This window comes from Equus asinus, chromosome 11, assembly GCF_041296235.1.
Source record: "Equus asinus isolate D_3611 breed Donkey chromosome 11, EquAss-T2T_v2, whole genome shotgun sequence".
Classification (NCBI taxonomy): domain Eukaryota; kingdom Metazoa; phylum Chordata; class Mammalia; order Perissodactyla; family Equidae; genus Equus; species Equus asinus.
This window is the reverse complement of record NC_091800.1, coordinates 36,088,515-36,110,026: the sequence shown is the minus strand read 5'-3', so window position 1 is coordinate 36,110,026 and position 21,512 is coordinate 36,088,515. Positions and strand designations below refer to the sequence as shown.

The window sequence follows — 21,512 nt, the reverse complement described above, 5'->3', positions numbered from 1 at the left end:
CTTTTACAGATAGAGATTTACCTTACAAGTGTAAACGTATCCTAACAAAGGGCAAGTTCCATTCCTCAGAGCCTCCTTCCCTGTCCCAGTTTATCAAAAGCAATCAGCCTCAAATAATCCTGATGCCAAAGAGACATATCTTGGGGTGGCCATTTCCAGGTCCCCACATATCCATCTCAAGACTAAATTTTTTAAAAGTATAAAAATCTCTGTGCCTGTCTGTGTGTATGTATGTCTATGCATGTATATTGTAGATGTGTGATATTTTTCTCTCCTGTTAAAATTAATCTGTAAAGGAGCTCTTTCAATTGGCTTAAAAACAAACTGGCACTTATATAAATTAAAGGTTGAGTATTCTAAAAACTCTCAGAAATGTAATAGAAACTAACCCAAATGCTTTTCAAGTCTATATGATGTGGGAAAATATTTGATATTAAAGCTAGTTTAAGTTTGTTGGTTTAATTAATACAGGTATGTCTTTAGAGTTAACAGCATTAAATTAATACTTTTATTCTACCTAGGTTTACTAAAAGTCAAATAAGTTCATGTCACCTCTGTTACAAAATTTGTCAGCCAGGAGAATAACTTAGGATGATGACTGATATTGTGTAAATTCTCATAAAGTTTTTGTGGATGATCTAAAACATAATTATTAAAATAAGTAAATTAAATAGACGTAAGCAAGATAAGAGTTTTTAGATGAAATATTTAGCAACAATTATGTGTTATGGTATGTGTACTTAAAAACAGCTTCCAAAATCTTTTTGGTAACTTGAAAGTTGAGCTTTGCTAAATTAAGTTAAATGATGGAAAATTTATTGAATATCTATAGTATTTCCTAAAAATATAAAATAGTAAAACATTAATTTCTAAATATAGGTTGAACTATTTTTGGCTTCTTATTATAGAGAAGTAAAGATGTCTGGGCCTGTTAGTAAACATGTCTGTGGCATGTTTAAAGATTGTACTATGTGAAAGTGTATGATTCTAGAAATTATGAAATGTATCCATAAATTTGCCAATCTAGAGCATACTGGTGTAACAGACAGTTCACAATTGCTTACTTCTCAGTTTCCACTAGAAATACGGTTCCTAAGTTTAAGAATTTGAATTAATATATGTAATTAAAACTAGTAAAATAATAAGAGAAACATCTCTGTATGCAGGGAAAGTAGGATGTGTGTTTTTGGGTAAGAAAAGGCATGAGGAATGTAGATATATTTTGAGGGGAATGAATTAGTTTTGTCCTAAAATAAAGCTGGTTATCTCAGGAAGCATAAAAAAAAAAAAGAAGGACAAACTATGGAAATAAAATATGAAAACACAGAGAGAAAGAGATAAAGAGAGAATCTTGTATGGTCAAGTTGGCTAAAAATTAAACTATTATTATAAAGGTTGAATATCAATAGTATACTTACATAAAGCTAAAACTTCACTTTCTTTCATACACTAAAAGAATAAGGTTGTCTCAAACTATTAGTTTGCTTTTGATGAGAGTTTGTAGAAGGCTTTTCTTTACCTTTTAAGATAATCTCCCTGGAAAAACAAAGATTCTGTGTTTCATCAAATAATTTCCTGTGTTCAGAAAGCTAAATCTTTCCTATTAAAAGAGCTAAGGCTTTTGGGTTTTTTTTAAACCAGTATTTAACTTTATGTGTTTGCCTTTAACATCTATTGTTACTTTGGTTAAATGGATAACTAAGCACTGTTTCACAGTGACCTATGATCCTATTTAACCAAATGTTTTAAAACCTCTTTGATATTATTGACAAAGTTCCCAAAATAAAATTCTAAAAGAAGTCTTTTTTACCTCAACAAACTTTGAAGTGTTCCAGAGAGTCCTGGGAACATTTCAAAGGATTTGTACTCTCTCCTTATAAAAAGGGAAATGTGAAACTAATTGGGCTGATTTGATATGGTAAAATTACATAGAAAGCATTGTCAAATAAGTGATGATAAACCTTCTCAGGTTATATTGTGTAAGTGAATGTAATTTATTGAAATGTTTTAGAAATTGTATAAAATTCCTGAAATTCTGATATATCCTGGTATAATGTTATCTGTCATAATTCTAGTTATTATCTTAAATGTTGTGTGTCACAGAAATCACCAAGTTTCTTAATTGCGTTCTAATGAACTCTCATCTGACCTTTAACCATGTCTATTTTTATGTCTCTGTCATTTACAGAAACATCGCTTTACTCTGATGCTTTTGTAAATATGTTTCCTCTTCAGAGATTTTCATGGAAAAGACTCTGACGCTTATTCTAGAATACAAAATTCTGATAAACGTTCAGATCATACTATTGAACTGGGGAAGAATTTTCAGAACTCTTATGAAGAAACTTATGACTCCCTAAAACTCCTAGAAAAAGATCAAAATCAACAAAAATTAATGACATGGGACTAACTAAACTAATGGAGATGATTATAATTTTTATGACTTCTGCTTGAAACATTGCTGGTTCTTTAAATTTTTTTCCAGACATAAGAAAACCTTTCCTCTTTATCTAACTATGACTTACAGCAATTTTTACAAATTCCTTTGTAAAACAGAATTGAAACATTTATCTTTTTCTTCCCTCCAGAATTCAGAATCTCTCAGGAGACTTTCAGCGAGTATTCTTATTTTTTCATGGCAATATAGTTATTTCCATAAGTTCAATAAGAATCTGTTCTCCATGTAACGAGACACAATTGGAAGCATTGGTTATATTACCAAAACTTTGACTGGAACGTCATATTTGAGAGAAACAAGCATCAACTCAGATATGAACAGAAAGCTTTAAGGAACTAAGGTTGACTTTATGGAGCCAATAAAAACCCCTTGGAAAAAACAGCCTTGTACCTTGCTTACAGTCTTTCCAACAGCCTAACAGGTGAGAGAGGCATGTCACTTTGTGGCAGGTGCAAGAACCTCAGGATATTTTGTGGATCTCAAGAAGAGTGGAATTCACCCAAATCTGTAGGTACTGCAGGAAAAGTCTAATGGCAAGTCTTTGCCTTGGCTTTCCTGGACTCAAGACCCTTTCAAATGTTCCATCTGAAGATTCTTTGTGAAAAGTTGCAGTGAGACAGATTAAAAAGATCCAATATTATTAGCACAATCAGAGGTACTCACAGCTAGAATATACAACTATGTACTTATGTACCGGGGGCTTTGGGGAGAAAAAGAAGGGAAAAAAAGGAAGAAGAAGATTGGCAACACATGTTAGCTCAGATGCCAATCTAAAAAACAAAAAAGATCCCATTTTATCAATTACTATTCTTGCTGCAGTTTATGTAAATAATTGAAACAACCGTATTGAAACTAGGTATTTTGAAAATGAATTAGTCTGAATTTTGCTATATTTGGCAGAAATGAGTCTGACTGTCTTTGGGGCCTCATATTCTTATGGAGCCCCCGTATGTAAGAAATTAAATGTTTTTTTCCTATTAATCTGTCTAATGGCAATTTAATTCTTAGACCAATTAGGAAAACTTAGAAAGGTAGAGGAGAAATTTTTTCCTCCCCAAAAATAGCCATTATTTAGGAGAGAAGTCTGGTCTGGATATATAAGTTTTTGAATCATTAATGTGTTTAAAACCCAAGGCCTAGGAAATGCCGTAGCTCTGGGTCAGTCCTAGAGAGTAAAAGAAACTTGTGGACTTCTTACATTTTGAGCTTCAAAAGGGAAAGAAGACTGGACAATGAGAACGAAAAAGGAGAAGTAGAAGGAGAACCGAGATTTTACCATAGTAATAGTGGATAAATAAGTAAAATGGCTGTTTATTACTGCTGTGAAAAATATATTCAAGTTTCTTATCTTGTTAGAGCTATTGCATGGCTGGTTATAGTAACAAAAAATGTAGGAACAGGGCAGCCCAGTGACTTAGTGGTTAAGTTCACATGCTCTGCTTCAGCAGCTTGGGGTTGACAGGTTCGGATCCCAGGCATGGACTTAGCACTGCTCATCAAGCCACACTGAGGTGGCATTCCACATAAAATAGAGGAAGATTGGCACAGATGTTAGCTTGATGGCAATCTTCCTCAAGCAAAAAGGGGAAGATTGGCAACAGATGTTAGCTCAGGGCCAATCTTCCTCACACAAAAAAGATATATATATATATGGGAACAATTGGTAATTTCTCTCCTTCCTATATCCAGATCTTAAAACTCTTAGCTCGTTTTTAGAAAAAGTATTATTCTGTTCACTGGTCACAACATTAATGTGAAGGAATAATGATATATTTTCTTTTAAATTTATTTTTGTGTATTACTACCGTTAAAGAATACAAAACACAGGTATCAATACATATCATAAATTTTGAATTAATAACATTTTCCTTTATTTTAATAATCTAATATATATATTTAAATTCCATGTTCCTATATTTTAGTTTAGCTTGGTATTTTAGTTTTAATAGCCTAGCATTGATAATTTTTATATGTGAATATAAAGAACACTGGTATTTCCAATTGCTCATCTATTGTTATTATGCCTGAAGTTTTTATAAACACAATATTTATTTAGTGTTTCAGAATAATTCCACAATATATTTTAAAGTATTCTTTCACTGAAATTACATATGGGAAAATCTTGTAAGCATGATCCTTACTGTTCACATGTATATGATTAAAATATAAAATTATTAGCACAAAATGAGATCCAGCCTATGCTCAAATTTAATTTATTTCAGTACCAAGAAATAGTTCCATACAAATTAAACTTCTGAAATTAGGGTTTCAATATCTATTTATTATTAGGAAAATGCAAGATTGATGTTACAAAAAAACTGCAATTTTAAGAGGGTTAAAGCAGATGTCTTATCTTTTTAAAGAAAATTGAAAAGTGAGAAGGACAAAGAATATACTTAGTTCATGATTTCCCATTGAGGGTCTTAATGACAGCATCTGTTAGTGCTGCTATAAAAGTGGCTGAGCAAAGGAGGACAGGAAGTTACATTTGTCCAGTAATTGAGCAATGCAGCCAGCATTTTGATTGGGAGAAGGAGAAAGAAAGAAAATGAGGAAAAGTTATATAGAGAAGCCTTGAAGCTGGCTTTAATAATATCCAGAAGCAAAGAGTAAAAGACATCTGGCATTTTGACAGAACGGATCAACTGCTCTGCAGTAACCTTTTATTTTTTTTTCAATTTTTTTCCCTTTAATCTTTAAGGTTAACTGCTGGTTTGCTCTGTAGATTCTATACTTAGCAAACTGTTACACACAAATTGTTTTAAAAAAAACAATATGTGGGTGTGTGTTAAATTGGAGAGCTTCATTTAGAATTTATTCTGCCAAAGGAGTTTTATTCAATATTCAACAAAATTTTATTCAATGCCACTTATATGCTAGGAACTAGGTTTTGAAGGAAAAAAATATTCTGCTTCCTAGTTGGGAAAATCATTGTTCCATGTGGTCATAACATACTTAGAAATTTACAAAGCAATCTCAACTACATTGTCTATTTAATTCTCAGGATACTCTTGTGAGTTAGACATTATTTTGCTCTTTTCTAGGTCAAGAAAATGAAGCTCAGTAAGGTGCAAAAAGTCATTACTACACCATGGAGATGGCCCTTGAATTCAGAGTTCCAAAATTTAATGCTGTTCTTACTTATACTCATTTTTAAGAAATATAGGAACTTTGAAGTATAAAATTTACTCATTCAGACATTCCTTACAGATTTTATCAAGAGCTCATAATAATCAAGGCATTGGTAGGATTGTGAAGAGATACCAAATTATATGAACTGTAATTCTAAAATGAATTTTCTTACATGGTGGTAGGCTAGATATTGAGAAAATATTCAAATATTAAGAGTCATTAAAAAAAAACTTGACAGGTAAGTTTAAAATGGTGACCATGATAACAAACCACAAAAAAAGCATTCATTTAGATTTAACAAACTCAAAAGTTACAGAGCATCTGGCTGAAGTTTCTTTAGTTAGCTAAACAGGTTTTTTTTTGTGGTTTGACTAAATAATGTAAATAAGTTTCTGGATAAGATTTAAACATCTAAGAGAACTATATTTTCAAGCACATCAAACATTTTGATTGCCTCTGTATTTATAACATCGTTATGTGCTAATTACAGATTTGTTCTTAATAGTTTCTAAACCATAAGCCACTAAGGAGCTCTTTCAGTTACTATCCTTTGAGAAAGTAATAAAAGAGCATTTCCGTAAGCAGACTTTTTATCAAATAAACTTGTTTTCCTACTCCAAAAATATTTCTTTAATAATTGAGTGATGCGATATTTTTCTATTTCCCAAAGAAATCAAAATAGTAACCCCTTCCTTAATTCATTAAATAGTCCTGCAGGATGAGAAAAAAGATCTATTTTACTTTTTTGATTAAAAAAATGCTTTTTTCTTTCTATTAGGTCAGTAGAAATCCAGCAATAAACAAAGGAGCAGAATTCACATTTCCCTTTTTCTATCCAGTGTGCTAACATTTAAACTGAGATTTGAACTCTTAAACTTCATGTGGTACACCCATTTAGTATAACCACCTTCCTTCCCTACTCTAACCCCCTGCATGCCTGATCCTCTTACCCTGTCCATTTTTTTCCCCATAGCACCTATTTTCTAAGATAGTGAGTAATTTATTTATATATTATGTTTTCATTGTTTATTATCTATCTCCTCCTTCTCCCTGGAATATAAACTCCTCAGTCAGAGATGTACCTCTGGTCCTAAAGGCCAAAGCAGCACACATCATTTAGAAGGCCCTCAGTTCATAGTTTTGAATGAAAGAATGAATGAATCTAGTAGTATTTTAAGGAAAAATATTTGTTCTGCTTTCCTTCTTTGGGTTTATAAGTAAGTAAGATTAGGAATACTGTTTTACCTTGAAAGGGTTCAGAACAGGCCTCCCCAAGATGTGCCACTTTGGCATGTGGAATATTTTGAGCTAAAAGCAATTGAGACCTTTTTTTTTTTTACTGAGGAAGATTACTAACATCTGTGCCAATCCTCCTCTATTTTGTACTTGGGATGCCACCACAGCACAGCTTGATGAGCAGTGTGTGGGTCCATGCCTGGGATCAGAACCCGCGAGCCCCAGGTCACCAAAGAGGAGTACACAAAATTAACCACTACGCCCATGGGCCAGCCCCCAGAAATAACTTTTTATGGCCTATCTGTATGGCAGGGCAAACATCTAATTACTGAATATCTGCTCTTCCTATTGTTCCGTGAATTACCAACATTCCCTCTGACACCCCAGGCCCCTATCCTGTTCTTTGGCTCAGGATAGCATATATACCTCTTTTGATCTTCTTGTCTTGGAAGCTGTCCTGTATGTGGGGTTCTTGCACACACAAAATTAAATTTTATTTTCTCCTGTTAATTTGTCTCATGTCAATTTATTTCTTAGACTGGCCAAAAGAACCTAGAAGTGTAGAGGAAAATTTCTTCTTCTCCCAGAACTTGTTAGGAAGCTTCATGCGGGGAACAGTTCAAAAGGAAAAGTTTGAGGGGCTGGCCCCGTGGCCGAGTGGTTAAGTTCGCGCGCTCCGCTGCAGGCGGCCAAGTGTTTCGTTGGTTCAAATCCTGGGCGTGGACATGACACTGCTCATCAAACCACGCTGAGGCGGCGTCCCACATGCCACAACTAGAAGGACCCACAACGAAGAATATACAACTATGTACCCGGGGGGGGGGGGGCCTTTGGGGAGGAAAAGGAAAAAATAAAATCTTTAAAAAAAAAAATTAAAAAAAAAAAAAAGGGAAAAGTTTGAGGCTCCAAAACTGGGAGATGCATCAACATTTATGCAATCATGAACAACCACATATTCACATACCGTGTGCCAGATGAAATCATAGGCGTTGGGCATACAGATTTTAAAAAGCGTAATTCCTGCTTCAAGGAACTAAAACTGTATTGGGCTATTTACTTAAGGACATGGCATTTAAAATCAAATATGACTGTGAATCTTGACTCTTTTACTAAGTATGAACCTGGGCAAGTTAAAAAAATTTAAAATTTTCAGTCTCTCTATTTGTTATATGGAGGTCATAATAAAATCTGTCCTATTGAGTTTCTCTTTGAATGATATAAACTATATTATAGGCTGAGCATAGCATAGGTGCTCAGTAAATGTCAGGCAGTAGTAATGGTAGTTTCCTTGTAGTAGAATTTGGTTACTAGAGATAAAGTGGTTGCAAAAATTTAGTTTTGTTTTTAGTTTTGTTTCTCATACATTTGCAGACTTACAAGGTCCATCTCTCAGTAGATTTCATAGGAGTTGGTGGTCTTCTATAAAGTGCGAAATTTTCTCTCTTCCATTTGAAGCACTTATTTATTTTTTCCTTGAAGACCACTGTTCCAAGAGGTCACGAACTGCCCAAAGCTTGTACCTGCCTGGCATTTCTTCTTTTGGAGAATTGCTCCTCTTCCACTTGTGGACCTGGTGGAGCTGTCCATGGTGCTCCGTTCCTAAACACATTTAAGGGGTGAGCATTTAACTCAGACTGTCTGATAGTTTCATATTCCCCAGACCACAGAGGTTTATTCAGATAAAAACATGTAACCAGAGCCAGGCTAATCAAAATCCTTTACAATTCTTCTCTGTAAGAACTAGTTAAAAAAAGCTATCAATTGCCTCTGAGAACTCATTAGTAGAAACGTAAAGTGATTTCACTTGAAGCAGTTTCAAGTGACTTTCTCTCTTAAACACAAGGAAAAAGACATTTACAGCACAAAAGCATGACACCAGTGTGTAGAGAGGAGTAGAACCAAGAGATGGCAAGAAGGAGAAGCCAAGAAAGTCCTGATCATATTGTTTGCTCCCTTTAGTTGAGCAAACTAAGATGGCCTGAAGCCATCCTTAGGCATCTTAGCTTTATGAGGCAACCTTGAGGTAGATTTCTGCCACAGAGATTTCTATAACACTGAAATTTCCCAAGCAATCACCTCTTTCCAGGATCTTGCTCTACAGTTGATAACTCTATCAATGTCTGTTTCATCTCTCTTCTGCTTTAATATCAAAACAGAACACAGGTCCACTGGAAACACCCTCAGTTCAGGATGTTTTCTCCACAGAAGATTACAATATGGAGACATTCCTTCAACAGCCCCTCCCAGTTGTGCTCAAATAGACACAGTACAGGCATGCAATAAGTTTATGATATATTTGCCTCAATCACTGAGGTGCTTTTAAATATAACATTTTGGATCTAGGTCAAGATGGTGGCACATGAGGACTCTGAACTCACTTCCCCCCATGGACACAACAAATTTACAACTACTCTTGAAACAATAGCCCCTGAGAGAGAACTGAAAACCGGATAAAAAGAACCCCCACAGCAAGGGGCAGTGCTGACTGAGGTGGAAAAGGCATAAATTCTTTCCAGGAGAAGAGAAGGCCATATAGTAGCCATGATGCTTCACAGCTGGGAGCAATCATAAGGTACAAAGCTTTTTCTGGAGGAGTGGGGGATCTGAGAAGGAGAGCTTTGCCATAATAAGTAGCTTCTGGACTCAGGACAACTGAGACAAGTGTCATAATATCTGGCTTTGCTGGCTATTAACAATGGGGAATGTCTCCAGAAATGCTATCAGAAATAAGGGAAGGAAAAGGCTGTTCTCAAAGGGCCCATGCACAAATTCAGCCATTTTGAAAAGCAGCCTAAAATCATCAGAAAGAAAGGTACATAGTCCTTTGGTGAAAAGAAACTCACTCAGTAGTATCTGGGTGCACCTTAATGAGAGGTGAGACCTCTCCAGGCTGTGACCACTGCCCAGGGACTGACACATTGGCAGCAGTCATTATTGTGACCTTGTACAGGTATGCTGACACAGACACTGGCAGATGCCATTAGAAGTCTTCCCCTAACCTGCTAACACAGGTGTCTGCCCCACCCACTAGAACACTGGTTTAATCCAGCTCAGCCAGGGCAGGCAACCCTCCCTAGGGACTGGCCCCACCTAACAACAAGCCCTTGGGCAACTTGTGGGCCCACATAAGTGGAGTGTGTGGACTTCTACAATGGGGTGAGTGGGTACACCTATAAGGGGCAGGGCATGCAAAAGGGGTGGGCCTGCATTGGCAGAGTGTGTGGGTCCTCTGCAGCATGGTGAGTGAGTCCTTGTCAGTGGGTCGAGGAGTACACATGGGGCAGAGCTGCACTGATGGAGTGTGTGGCTGTGGGCAGTGGGGCTTGTCAGCTGCAGCAGACTTGTTCTTCTCAAAAATCCAAATAGGAGATCAGCACTTTCCAACACCTGAAACAGTTGTGCTGCATGCCTGGGGCAAGCCCCACCTATGCACACTCCTGAGAGGGCTGACAACAGCCCTGCAGGCCAGAGGTCTATAGCAATTGTAAGCCCCTGAGTCTAGCAACCAGCCACACTGGGGGCCTACTGACTTAACAGAAAAACTGCAGCAGAAATGTGTTATTAGACCTTACAGCCAACTATGCTGTGGCTCCCTACACCCAATAAAGTGAGTGAAGGGACTATAGCAGCCACACACAGCTGAGCATTATAATCAGCTGGCCAGCGGGACAGCCTAGGCTTCCTTTGCATCTTCAGCAAGAAGAACTCTGCCACAACAGAAGAACACAAATAGCCCACAGAAGGGATGCTCTTGGAACACTTGGAACTGTTGATGAGAGGGAAGCACACTCCTGGCCTCATAAGGCATCTCTTACATAAGGCCACTTCTCCAAGATTGGGAGACATAGCCAATCTACTTAATACATAGATGTAAGCACAGAGAAAAAGGCAAAATGGGGAGACAAAGGCATATGTTCCAAATAAGAGAACAAGACAAATTCTCAGAAAAACTACTAAATGAAACAGAGATAAACAATCTACCTGATAAAGAGTACAAACTAATAGTCATAAGGATGTTCACTGATCTTGGGAGAAGAAGGGATGATTTAGTAAGAACTTCAACAAAGAATTGGAAAATTAAAAAAGAACCAATCAGAAATGAAGAATAATGGAAATGAAAAATTCACTAGAGGGACATAATAACAGAGTAGATGATACAGAAGGATGGATCAGTGAGCTAGATGAAAGATGAGAGGAAATCACCCAAGCTGAACAAATAAAAGAGAAAAGAATTAAAAAGAATGAGGACAGTCTAAGGGACCTCTAGGACAAAATCAAGCACACTAATATCCATATTATAGGTGTCCCAGAAGGAGAAGAGAGAGACAAAGGGGCAGAGAATCTACTTGAAGAAATAATAGCTGAAAACTTTCCTAACCTAAGGAAAGGAACAGACATCCAGGTATAGGAAGCACAGAGAGTATCCAACAAGATAAACCCAAAAAGGTCCACACCAAGGCACATTATAATTAAAATGTCAAGGGTAAAAGATAAAGAGAGAATACCAAACTGCAAGAGAAAGGAAATAAGTTACATACAAAGGAAACCCCATAAGGCTACCAGGTGACTTGTCAGCAGAAACCCTATAGGCTAGAACAAGTGGCACAATATAAAGTGCTGAGAGGAAAAAACCTACAGTCAAGAATATCCTACCCAGCAAGGTTATCATTCAGAATGAACGGAGAAACAAAGAGTTTCCCAGACAAGCAAAAACTAAAGGAGTCTGTCACCAAGAAAATAGCCTTACAAGAAATACTAAAGGGAATTATCTAATTGGAAAAGAGAAGAGCATAAATAGGAATAAGAAAATTATCAGAAAAAAAAAGGAAATAAAATCACTGGTAAAAGCAAGTATACAGTGAAGGTAGCAGATCACCAACTATGAAGCTAATACACAGGTCAAAAGACAAAAGTACTAAACTATCTATTTCCATGATAACATGGTAATGGATATACATGCACAAAATAAGGGATTAGATATATATCAAGACATAAAATGTGGGAGAAGGGGAGTAAAAGAGCAGAGTTTTTAGCAAGAGGTCAAACTAAAGAGACCATCAACTTAAAGTAGATTGCTATATATGTAGGTTATTATATATGAACCTCATGATAATCATAAACCAGTGACCTATAATAAATACAAAAAAAAATTAAGAGAAAGGAACCCAAACATAATACTAAAGAAAGGCATCAAGCCACAGGGAAAAGAGAAGAAGAAAAGAACAGAGAAGACATCTAAAATAGCCAGAAAAATAGTAACAAGAAAGCAAGAAGTACATTCTTATCAATAGCTACTTTAAACGTCAACAGACAAAATGCTCCAGTCAAAAGACATAGGGTGGCCTATTGGATAAAAAAATAAGACCCATATAAATATAGTATACAAGAGACACTCTTCAGACCTAGAGACACTCACGAACTAAAAGTGAAGGGAAGGAAAAAGATACTCCAAGTAAATGTCAATGAAAAGAAAGCTGGGGTAGCAATACATATACCAGATAAAATAGACTTTAAAATAAAACCTGTAACAAGAGATAAAGAAGGGAACTACATAATGACAAAGGGAACAATCCAACAAGAAGCTATAGCACTTGTACATATTTATACACCCAACGTAAGAGCACCTAAATATATAAAGCAGTTATTAACAGACATAAAAGGAGAAACAGACAGAAACAAAATAATAGTAGGGGACTTTAACACTCCATTCACCCCAATGGATAGATATCCAAACAGAAAATCAATAAGGAAACATTGGCCTTAATGACTCCCTAGACCAGAAAGATGTAGGAGACATATACAGAACATTCCACCCCAAAATTGCAGAATATAGTTTCTTTTTGAATGCACATGGAATGTTCTCCAAGATAGGTAACATATTAGGCTACAAAATATGTCTCAACAAATTTACGAAGGTTGAAATAATACCAAGCATCTTTTCTGACCACAACAGTATGAATCTAGAAATCAACTAGAAAATTGGAAAAGCCACAACTATGTGGAGAATAAACAAATGCTACTGAACAATAATTGGGTTAACAAAGAAGTCTAAAGAGAAATCAAAAAATACCTGGAGACAAATGAAAATGAAAACACAACATGCTAAAATTTATGAGATGCAGCAAAAGCAACTATAAGAGAGAAGTTTATAGCAATACAGGTTTAGCTCAACAAACAAGAAAAGTCTCAAGTAAACAATCTAACAGTGCACATAAAGAAAGTGGAAAAAGAAAAACAAATAAAACCCAAAATCAGTAGAAGCAAGAAATAATAAAAATCAGAACAGAAATAATTGAAGTAGAACTAAAAAAAATAGAAAAAATCAAAGAAATGAAAAGCTGTTTTTTGGGAGAGATAAATAACATAGACTTATCAAGAAAAAAAGAGAGAAATCTCAAATAAATAAAATCAGAAAGGAAATGAAATGAAAGAGGAGCTATTAAAGGAGATATTAAAATGGACAACTCAGAAGTACAAAAGATTACAAGAGAATACTATGAAAAGCTATACACCAACATATTGGATAATCTAGAAGAAATGGATAAACTCTTAGAATCATACAACCTTCCAAAACTGAATCAAGAAGAAGTAGAGAATTTGATTAGACCAATCACCAGTAAGGAGGTCAAAGCAGTAATCAAATACCTCCCAAAAATAAGAGTCCAGGACCAGATGGCTTCCCTGGTGAATTCCACCAAATATTAAGAGAAGAATTAATACCCATCTCTTTCAAACTCTTCCAAAAAAATTGAAGCGGAGTGGAAGGTTCCTAGCTCATTCTACAAAGCCAGCATTACCCTGATACTAAAACCGGGCAGGGATGATACAAAAAAAGAAAATAACAGGCCAATATCACTGATGAACATTGAATCAAAAATCCTCAACAAAATACTAGCAAATCAAATACACAATACATTAGAAAGATCATACACCATGATCAAGTGGGGTTTATTCCAGGGATGCTGGGATGGTTCAACATATGCAAATAAATCAATGTGATACACCACATTAACAAAACGAAGAATAAAAATCACACGATCATCTCAATACATGCAGAGAAAGCATTTGGCAAGATACAGCACCTATTTATGGTAAAAATTCTGAATGAAATAGGTATAGAAAGAAAGTACCTCAACATAATAAAGGCCATAGATGACAAACCTACAGCTAATATCATTCTCAATGGAGAAAAACTGAAAGCTATTCTTCTAAGAAAAGGTAAGGATGCCCATCTTTGCCACCCTTATTTAACATAGCGTTAGAAGTCCTAGCCAGAGCAATCAAGGGAGAAAAAGAAAAAAAAGGGATATGGATCAGAAAGGAAGAAGTGAAACTGTCACTATTTGCAGATGACATGATTTTATATATAGACAATGCTAAAGAATCCACCAAAAACATTTAGAAATAATAAAGGAATACCATAAAGTTGCAGGATACAAAATCAACATACAAAAATCAGTTGTATTTCTGTACACCAACATCAAAGTAGCAGAAAGAAAAATTGATAATACAATCACATTTATAATTGCAACAAAAAGAATAAAAATCCAGGAAAAAATTTAACCAAAGAGGTGAAAGTCCTGTATACTGAAAACTATAAAACGTGGTTGAAAGAAATTGAAGACATAAATAAATGGGAAGATATTCTGTGCTGTTGGATTGGAAGAATTAGCACAGTTAAAATGTCTACACTTCCTAAAGCAATCTATAGATTCAACGCAGTCCCTATCAAAAGTCCAATGACATGTTTCACAGAAATAGAAGAAAGAATATTAAAATTTATATGAAACAACAAAAGACTCTCAATAGCCAAAGCAATTCTGAGAGAAAAGAACAAAGCTGGAGGCATCACAACCCCTGATTTCAGAATATACTATAAGGCTATAGTAATCAAAACAGCATGGTACTGGCACAAAAACAGACACACAGATCAATGGAACAGAATTGAGAGCCCAGAAATAAACTCAAACATTTATGGACAGTGAATTGTTGACAAGGGAGCCAAGAATATACGATGAAGAAAGAAAATTCTCTTCAATAAATGGTGTTGTAAAAACTGGACAGCCACATGCAAAAGAATGAAAGTAGACTACTATCTTACACCATGCACAAAAACTAACTCACAATGGATTAAAAACTCAAATGTAAGACCTGAAACCATGAAACTTCTAAAAGGAAACATGGGTAATATGCTCTCTGCCATTGGTCTTAGCAGCATATTTTCAAGTACCATGTCTGACCAGGCAAGGAAACAGCAGAAAAAATAAACAAAAGGGACTACATCAAACTAAAAATCTTCTGCACAACAAAAGAAACCATAAACAAAATGAAAAGACAACCTAACAATTGGGAGAAGATACTTGCAAACCATATATCTTGTAAAGGGTTAATATCCAAAAACTCATACATCTCAACAACAAAAAAACTAACATCCCAATTAAAAAAGGGGCAAAACATCTGAACAGACATTTCTCCAAAGAAGACATATAGACGATCAATAGGCACATGAAAAGTTGTTCAACATCACTAATTTTTAGGGAAATGCGAATCAAAACTACAGTGAGATATCACCTCACTGTCAGAATGGGTATAATTAACAGGACAACAAATAGCAAGTTTTGGAGAGGATGTGGAGAGAAGGGAACTCTCATACACCATTGGTGGGAGTGCAAAATGGAAAACAGTATGGTGATTCCTCAAAAAAATTAAGAATAGAACTACCATATGATTCAGCTATTCCACTGCTGGATATTTATCTAAAGAAGATTAAAACACAAATGTGTAAAGATACATGCACCCCTATGTTCATTGCAGCATTATGTACAATAGCCAAGACTTGTAAGTAACCTAGGTGCCCATTAAGGGATGAATGGATAAAGAAGATGTGGTACATATACACAATGGAATACTACTCAATTGTAAAATAGATGAAATCTTGTCATTTGCAACAACATGGATGGACCTTGAGGGTATTATGCTAAGCCAAATAACTCAGAAGGAGAAAGTCAAATACCGTATGATCTCACTCATAAATAGAAGATAAAAACGACAGCAAACAAACACATAGAGACAGAGATTGGATTGGTGGTTAGCAGAGGGTAAAGGGAGAGTGAGCATGGTGAAAGGGCTGATTAGGCACATGTCTGTGGTGATGGATGATCACCAGTCTTTGGGTGGTTACCATGATAATCTACACAGAAATCAAAATACAATGATGTACAACGGAAATTTAGCTAATGTTATAAGCCATTGTTACCTTAATAAAAAAATTACATTTTTATGCTTGATTCTAACATTCTAATTACAAAAATGTGGAAACTATATAATTTCATGTATAAAATGAAAAAGTTCTTTTCCGATTTTACCCTTTTTTGCAAATAAATTTTAAGAGAAATTTGGACTAATCCTCCTCTCTTTTTACTTTACATAATTTTCTATTTAATGTTCATTATTCAGCCATGTAGTTTAATACTTAAGTTTAAGTTTAGAAGATATTATCAGCAACCTATTTCCATTTTATAAATTATATACATATATGCATATATAGAGAAAGCTGTATATTCCTCTAAATTTTTCAGGAAAAGTGTTGAAATCTTTCTTGAATATTCAGGGTTGTTATTCTGAGAAGCAATTTTGTAATTGTGCTGGAATTCCTACAGCTACAGCCTTGAAGTCTACTGTGTGGTCCAGGATCACTTAACCTTGTGCAAAATTATCTCAGATTGTCTCTTTTTGTGTTTTCGTGTTCCCCTCTTTTTGTCATCAAGGATCACTTCCTAATAGTGTACTAGTTTATTTTCTCTCAGGATTTCTTCCTTTCCCTTGTTATTTTCCTGTGTGTCATGTTTATGCGATTGGAAACTGAATTACTAAGCTAATGAGAATTATCTTTAAATTAAAAGTAAATAACCTTCAAGGGAAAGATTGAGAGATAATAGAGATAATGGCATGATAAAATTGTTTATCTTTTAGTAAATGGATATTAAGACAATTATTTTAATTCTTCAGAAATTTTTTAAGCTGAGTTCATGTGGGTGATATGTTGCTGTATTTCATTTCTCATGTAACTAAGTACATTCAAATATATCTATAGATCTAACACTTCCTAACTATTCTAGGAACTATTTCTCTCAATGCTAGCATAAATTATTGGTTGATCTCTAGTTTAATATGTTTTAAAAAAAGTAGATAGTTTTTGCAGAGATTTTTACATTTCCTTATCCTTTCATTACTGAAATTATCAAGAATCCATTGTGAGTGCTCTTGATATTTTGATTTACTTTTGGATGCAGAGCAAAGTCTTCAGGAGTATTTATACTGGACTTGAGTCAGCAAGCACAGGTGAGCAAAAACCACAGGCTCAAAGCCAACTAGTACCTTTATTCACTGTAAATTCTCCTTTTGAAGGTGTTTTTCCCTCCTTACTTTCACCATCCCTTCAAAATGTATAAGAATTAATTGGTGATCTGTCAATCATAATTCTTTGAGAAGGAGTGGCAGAGGAGATAAAGACAGGTTACAGTAGACTCATGGATCTCATTGCATTTGTGTATTACCTTTATATGATAGTCCAAATCCTGACACTCATGTGCAATATTAAAAATATAAAACAAGCACCATCAAAAATCAAAAGTTAATGCTGCTATAGGCATATTGCCAGTTTGAGCCATTTACTGCAGAGCCATAGGTCTCTGAGGTTTTTAAATGACTGTAGCGTGTGGCACTGCTTGAAGGAAAGCCCATCTAGGATATCTCTTCACTCTCTACTGAATTACTTAGAACTAGAGAAATGAAATTCAACACAGGATTAGCATCATTCACTGCTATATCAGGAATTATCTAGCTGTGATAGCTCTGAGAAATATAACATGAACACTAGAGCATTACCTGTTCTAAGAAAGAATTTCATGAGAAATGCAGAAAATGAGGTTCTATGGACAAATAGTGCCTCTATTTTTCAATATGTACCTATTAATGATATTTCTTAAACCGATTTTAGAGATGTACTTATATCTATAATGTCTATATTACTTAAGAATAAATTAAACATTTCAAATAAAACTGCAGATTGGAATGCAAAATAGCAAATCAGAGAATATAGATTTAATACAGGAAGTAACATTTGAACAATATTTGCCAAGATTTATTTACATCGTTGACTTGCCAAAAATTTACTTTTAATAGTCAAATTTTAATTTTTTATATTTTTAGTATTTTCTTCAAGGTCTAAAAATATATTTTAAAATATTCCAAAAGTTGAGTGATAAACATTTTAAAACAAAATGATTATTTTGCTTAATGATCACGCTAATTCAGATAATTCCATGTTTAAATAACACATCACATATTCGATATTTTAATTTTTATCATTAACTGTCTTTATGCGTAAAAGTACAATTTTAAATAATTATTTGAAAATGAGTACAGGGGTACTTCGGAGATATTGCAGGTTCAGTTCCAGACCACCGCAACAAAGCAAATACTGCAGTAAAGTGATGCAGACAAATATTTTGATTTCCCAGTGCACATAAAAGTTATGTTTACACTATATCATAGTTGATTAAGTGTGCAACAGCATTACGTCTAAAAAAAGTCATACCTTGATTTAAAGATACTTTATTGCTGAAAATGCTAACCACCATTTGAGCCTTTAGTGAGTCAAAATCTTTTTGCTGTTGGAGGGTCTTGCCTCAATGGTGATGGTTGCTGACTGATCAGGGTGGTGGTTGCTGAAGTTTGGGGTAGCTGTGTGAATTTCTTAAAATAAGACAACAGTGAAGGTTACCACGTCGATTGACTCTTCTTTACATGAACAATTTCTTTGTGCCATGCAATGCTGTTTGATAGCATTTTATCCACAGTAGCACTTCTTTCAAAATTGGAGTCAATTCTCTCAAACTCTGCTGCTGCTTTATCAACTAAGTTCATGTAATATTCTAAATCCTTTGTTGTCATTTCAACAGCATCTTCACCAGGAATAGATTTCATCTCAAGAAACCACTTTCTTTGCTCATCTGTAATAAGTAACTCCTCATCCATTGAAGTTTTATCATGAGACTGCAGCAATTCAGCCACATCTTCAGGCCCCACTTCTAATTCTAGTTACTTGCTATTTCCACCACATCTGCAGTTACTTCCTCCACTGAAGTCTTGAACCTCTCAAAGTCATCCATAAGAGTTGGAATCAACTTCTTCCAAATTCTTGTTAATGGTGATATTTTGACCTCTTCCCATGAATCATGAGTGTTCTTAATCGCATTTAGAATCGTGAATTCTTTCCAGAAGGTTGTCAATTGCCTATATTTTGAAAATGGTTAAACTCTGAAAAGTCTTTGCTCACTGACAGATTTCAAGCTCAAGCTTTTGCTACTTGATGAAAGTGTTGTATGTAGACAAGTTCTCCTCTTCTATCATTATATTTGTTAACTTCTTGTATGGCAAATACCACCTCCCACCATAAGTATTTTCTTTCAGTGCACTGAATTTCTGTCATTAAAAAAATAACAATAACTAGAACATCACTGTTACTTTCATTTCTCCTTAGAGGACATTTCGAAATTTTAACATTGCCTTTTTCCCAATAATATCACTATTATTGAAATTTCATTGGTATTTCCCATAAGTGATAGTAATGTACACTAAAAAATAAATCCATTTATATCAAACATTATTGAAGATGAGAAATGAGAACAATGTACTGACTCACCACTACATTTAGTCTACTGCTTTTTCATTGTCCAAGTATTAGAGGAAGTTCTTTGTATTCTCGAGATAAAAATATGCTATGTTTACAAACAGCCACACTTGAGTGCACTGGTATATGACATTCTCTATAACATTTTTATAAGCCAGTTTTTCTTTTCCCTATACAGCACAGAATAGGCCTAATCACACCATAGCATTCTGCTACCAAATTAAAGATGCCATTCTTTAATTTTTCTATCACGTATTCTTCATGTGCGCAACGACATTATTAATGGGCTTTCTTTGGGAGAATACACTTAAACTAAAGAAATTCAGTTTTGCTCACATTAAGAAGATCAAGATGAATGAAGAAATGAATACAATTCAATAACGCTGCATTGCATTATGGAAGCTGTATAATTAGCTACATATTCGTAACTGGTAAGCTTGCAAAAGATTCACATTCATCTCTCATTCCAAATGACAATAAGCCATGACTATTTTGAAGCATGAAAATTCATGTGAAAACTGAGTATTCAATCTCAAGCTGTCAAAATACCACTGTATCTTTAAAAAAATCATACTACTGTAGCTTTGAAAGGAAAATTAAATCAATATTAGCTTGGAAAGATCTGAATTAGAATTTCTTATTCCTCCTCGACTATTTTCAAATTAGATTTTCTGCCAGAGTTATAATGGCCCTTGGACAGAGCTGTAGGCAAAAGAAGCCCAAGAGTGACTGTCTATTGATTTCAGCCTACTGTGAACCGGGGTCCAGTGAGTTTGGGAGCTGTGTTTTATCTTATCTCCTCTGCTTTGAGGATTATATTCTTGCCATCTTCTCAGTGGATGCAGAAGATTAAAAGAGTTCCTGTGAGATTTGGCTACAGTACAATGGTTGAGCTACACGAGCTAGAAAATTTGTAGAATGGCATCAATTGTAAATTTGGAACAGCGCTTGTTGGTTTTGAGGTCTTATTTTTTATAACTCAGAATAAGGCAAAGAGTAGTTTATTTTATTTCTTTCTTGGTTCATAAAAAGCTTAGTTATAGACACACTTATGACAAATATTATATAGAATATTTAATATCTTATTAATATTTTATAATTTAAGATTCTTAAACATTTGTTAATAGTTGGCTTGAAGTCACAGTAGTACATTTTTAAATAATAAATGAATAAAAGATAAATCAGGCCAATCTCTTTCCTCTGAATTGAAATAACCAAACACTGATGTTTTTCGCATTTTGCCAATTTTTTCATCAAACTGCAAAGATTATATTTTATCACTGTTGAACCATCTTCACTGCCTAAACGTGCAAAAAGTATTCTTAAGGGTTTGAGTGTGAGAAATATCCCCAAGTGGGATAAATTCAGAGACTCTATTAATAAAATTGATGAAATCAGATTTAGTCCTGATATTGCAGAGACTTCCCCTCCAAAGCAATTCCATTTGGAAGTAAACCCATTGAAGCAATAGAAGACTTTTAAGATAGAATTAAACAACAAACTCAATTAGTTTTAATCAGTAATGCAAGTGAAACAGATTTTAACTTAATTAAAGCTAGCAGAAGTAAAATGCCTTGTAAGATAATGGGAGATAATGGAATTTGAATTCCCCTTTCTGGTGAGAATATCACTGGGGCTATCTGTGTGGAGGGAGGAGGGCACAAAGGCTTTAACAGTTACTTGCATGTTTCTAATAATTAAAAGCAAATAGGTACCTTGAACATGTTAAAGGAAAAGATAGCTAGCTCCTGGTTAGTGCTTAAAAGTCACCAAATTAATCTGATTGCTCTTGTCATGTTTTTACTAATGAAAGAAATAGCTTTTTTAACTTAAATATGTTAAAGAGAATATGCTATTGAACATATGCTTACTTGTAAATGTGGTTAGGTGAAACCGCAACAGTTTTGGATGTGTTGTACTTTTCCTTAAAAAATGTTATGAAGCTTTAACTCTCTTATACTTATTTATGAAAATAAAAAGACATAAGAATAA

At 34.7% G+C, this 21,512-nt stretch overlaps 1 pseudogene; it reads right to left on the bottom strand.

The window, feature by feature from the left end:
- Positions 1-21,512, bottom strand: part of LOC106848590 (NEDD8 ultimate buster 1 pseudogene) — a 193,046-nt pseudogene that overhangs the window by 89,280 nt on the left and 82,254 nt on the right.